General features: G+C 37.9%; 1 pseudogene; it reads right to left on the bottom strand.

Annotated features, from left to right (window-relative positions):
• Window positions 1-867: 867 nt before the first annotated feature.
• Window positions 868-1,965, bottom strand: LOC146784265 (beta-1,3-galactosyltransferase 2-like; annotated as a pseudogene).
• Between the last annotated feature and the right edge of the window lie 2,503 nt (window positions 1,966-4,468).

The raw sequence follows: 4,468 nt of genomic DNA, 5'->3' as shown, positions 1-4,468 counted from the left end.
GGATCCTGCCTATATCCACCTAGTGGGTCGATTTAATGCGGCTGCTGTTTTAATACCTTCATTGTTTTAGATCTGTGATGTTATGATATTTTGTAAATCACGTCTAAAAATGGATGCAAGGATGCATTTTGCACTAAGAAATAGCGCTGCTAAATACCAAATGCACTGTAGTGCATACCCTTTGGCGCTACACAGTTTGCTACATAATCCTTACATACTCTGAGTATGTAAGGGAGCCAAGGGATATGCAAAAAATGCAGTCAGTGGTTTTTTAACAGGGCTAGAAGAGGGAGTAGTCCTGCTATGTTTAAAAATCATTGAAGATTAAAGTTTAATCTGCAGTGGTTTTTAAACATAGAGGGGGGTGCTCCCTCTTCCAGCGCTGCTTAAAACCAAACTCTGCAGATTAATTTAGCCAGCAGAGCAGCAGAATTTATTAGTAATTCTGCGTTATAAGGGTAATATGGAATTACTTAATTCCTCCCCCCAAAAATTCCACCTACCCCTAAAAATAACACATTAAACAGAATGCCTTAATTTGGGTTTCAGTGTTGTATAGTGCCTACTGTGTTATCACAACATACATATAAGTTAGTTTGGAATTATATTTTTCTTACTAGAACAAAAATGTCTTAGTACGAAAATAGCTTCTTAAAGATCACCAGCCATGCTGATGTAAGGCTTTGCCTTCTAAATGGAATCAACATTTTAAGAGATCCAGTTAGCTGGAAGCCTGGGAATATAAGGTTTTTCAGGTACTCTATTTCAATAAGAGTTTATGATTCCCATAAAAACACAATAATAAGGTTTTGAATGGACAGTGTTGTGTAGAATGCATAGAATAAGGCCTGCGTTTTATTTGCTGGCTCAACATGCATGGCTCTTGTTCTCTTGGAGCATATTCTATTATTTAATGAGTTGGGCAGGCTGGAATCTATGTGGGGTAAGTAGGTGGCTATACCAACAAATGGAAAAAAGTATCTGCCACCGACTGAAGTCTGACTCTTTTGGTGGGACGACTGGGGCAATCTCCAAGGCAGACAAATGAATACCAGCATAGACATCCTCCAAGTGCAACATTCGTAAGCTAAGTGGGGTGTCAAACAAACTATTTTCTAGATCTAGAGAAAGGACATAGCCAGTTCAAGAACAAAACACTGGATAGAGGTTGCCTGGATACAACTCCTGTGGCATGTACCATTTACTATCCTGATCTCAAAGGGGTGTGCTCCTTTCATTAAATAAAATCCAAAGTAATCCTGCCTGGGAGGCATGTCCAGCTTTAAAATGCGATGGACTAAGTATTCAGTGTTGAGAAACACATGGCAATCAGCTTTCATGACATAGGAGGTATGAGGACAGTATGTTGCCACCCATTGAATGCCCATCATGGTCTTAATAGTCAAATTCATGTAGGTGTCTAGATATTCTTGCTGGTCAATATCATGAGCTCACTTTCGGACTGTAAAATCCAACAAAAATATGCGGGCAATTTAGGTGCCAGCCACCAAGGTCTAATTTCCCCACATTTCCCGAACAGCCTGCGTGGCTTCATAGTGACTAGGAGCTGAGAACACCAAGAATACCACAAATGCATGGCTGTCTTGACACTTGTAAATTTTCTTGATAATGTACTTGAAATGGGGTTCCCTTTGGTTCCCTGGGTCTCTGATGGGATGAGTTCTAGAGGTGTTCCCATTCCAGCATCCTTTGAAGGTGGGAGCTTCCTTAATTTGTTAAGATGGTTGGCCTCGTTGTTACTTGGCATACATTTCTCAACTGCATACATTGCTGGCTTTTTGTCAGCATGGTTGTACCTAGCAGCTGCTCAGAATAGTAAAATAACAGAAACGAGGTGAAAACCAATATCAGAAACACAAGCCCCAGGAGACAGATCTGTAACAGAAACGTGGACATCCAGCTTTTCATTGTGACGGAGAACAGATGTCTTCTCCAGTACAGCATGTTGAGGGTTTCCAAAAATCTAGTTGTCTTAGGTCTCAGCTTTGGGAATACTGCATTTTATCCTCTGTAAATTGAGTCACTGCTGGAAATTGTTGTCCTTTGTGATAAGGTGACTTCTCTTGGGTTCTGTGATTACTGGTTGTAGAACAAAATCTACAATCTGTGAAAGGGACTATAGAATACTGGTATAATCTGAAACAATGAGATGGTAAGGTGGATCAGACACAGTTTTATGAAATGTTGGTAATCGATAGATGAACAGTAGCCGAGAATCAGGATAATTAAGCAATTCAAACTCCATGTTCCAAGCATTTCTGACTGCGTGATTGTTGTATTACTGAAGCCCCTTAGTAGGATCTGTACTGAGGCACTGGTAATGTTTTTGATTCAGTAAGAGTGACATCACAGCATCATTATATTTGCTAGTGTCAGTTACAACTACACGTCCCATTTCTACTCTGTCTCGATTGTGATCTCACTGTTACCATCTATTTTTTGGACTACCAATTCTTATCTTGTAAGGTCGGATTTAAATCTAAAATATTTAGTAGATAAATCATCAAACCACTTATGGGCAATTTTCAAAACATTAGAATTTCCTGACCCATTTCAGCTATTAAATGATTGAAGGCAGACAGGAGGTAAATCCTTGGTGGTATTAGTTTGAATGTCATCAGTAGTAATCTGCGAGAATATAAATCAAATGGAAAGCTGGTAGCCCTATCATCAAGTGGCTGTAAACTGATCATCTGCAAAGTTATTCAGTTAAATGAGTGAATAATGACTATATACCTCTACAGGGCTATATGTGAATGTGAAATAAGATGTGCATGCAGATCCCATTCCAGAAACTTTGGCAGCACATTTCTTTCCTGATACATTTTCACGTCCAAATGTATATATATGTTATGGCCCTGTGGCTTTTGTGCTGCATCTTCACTTCCCATCATCTTTCTTCTGGATGAAAACAATTATAGCCAAATGTGAAAAAAGCTTTAGGTATGTGGAACTCCTCCCAAAGCCTACCAGCTATGCAAGCTGGCTGGGATATGACTGTTTTGGGAAATACTGCATGGGCCTCTTCCCCTTCGGGAGGGAGAATGGGTTGTTACTTAAACCTTTATCATAGGTTTAGTGTCTATGTGTTTTTTGTGAGAAATAAGATAACCAATATGGAATAATGGGTAGATGGCTAGTGCGATGCTTGTCATAGACGAGTTTGAAATGGGAAAGCTAGTGTGATACATGAGGGATTTTCTCCTTTTTTCTTGATGCAGAAATCTTTTGTGCCATATAAACATTCAATAAATTGGGGATCAATGAGGAATACAGAAACAGTAACGATGAAAAAGTAAATATAAAGGTATGCATCAAAATATAGGGGACTTAGATATCAATGCGTATAGTAGATAAAATGTATGAGACTAATGGTAGGTTCCATATTAATTCTCTTTTTTAGAATAATCGCACAACAAGACCACAAAGCACTTCGTTGAAAACAATATTGGATACTCATTGGAGGAGGATCCATGAGAGGACTAATAGTTAAGCAAATTAACGCGATGCAAAACATGTTCTAAAAACAAGAGTTAACTAGGTATGTCTTGGTTATTGTGGGGACTATAATTAGGTTTTTCTGGAATAGACCCCTACGTATACAATTTATGTTAATACTTTTATATTTAGCAATTGATGCCTATAATTAATGATCAACATAAGAAGATTCTCATGGCAGCAAGGATTTATTGAATAAAAACTTTAGGTATGTCCCTTTACTTTCGTATTCCCGAATAATATTTTCTTGGGACCAGAGTCTCAGGGGATGAAAAGTTAAGCATGGACTTCAGTGTCTATTTAGGAATAGTAGACTTTTGTCAATTCTCATGCAACAATTAAGGAATTGTAAAATAAGTATGACTTGGATTATTTGGATTAACATAAGGTATGGTTCATAATATTTGTTGATGGTAGGTTCCTGGGGTATCAAGTACAGAATGGAAATAGGCAGGACATAGTTGAGAAAATTGTATGATGAGTTTGTAACTATATATGGATTTGTTAATGTATTCATATGTAAAATTATTTGCATTTAAGGAGCTGATGAGTGTTTATTTTATATATACTGTTCTTACAGCCCTGAAGACGTCCAGCCCAGGATGAAACATGCAGGCTGTCAAGATTCATGATATTGAACAAATGATGCTGTTTTTGATTTTTTTGGAATAAAACTGGAACACTTCATTTGAACAAAAATTTGGCCTGCTGATTGTTCTTTGGACAAATGTCAATAGTTGACTGATATAATCGTTGGTACTGAGAAGATGCTCCTTTTCCATAAGTAGTAGTTTAATTGAGATACAAATGCCCTGGTTTTCGGAACTTCTGACTACACCAAGGAGTTTTATCTCTTTTTTCTTTGCAATGGTCAAGTGATGATAGCTGTCCTTACGCGGAAATATCCCTTAGGACACAAACCCATTGCATATTTTAGCAGATAGTTGGA

Source organism: Triturus cristatus, chromosome 11, assembly GCF_964204655.1.
Source record: "Triturus cristatus chromosome 11, aTriCri1.1, whole genome shotgun sequence".
Taxonomy (NCBI): domain Eukaryota; kingdom Metazoa; phylum Chordata; class Amphibia; order Caudata; family Salamandridae; genus Triturus; species Triturus cristatus.
The sequence above is the reverse complement of the archived record's forward strand: the minus strand, read 5'-3'. Positions and strand labels throughout refer to the sequence as shown.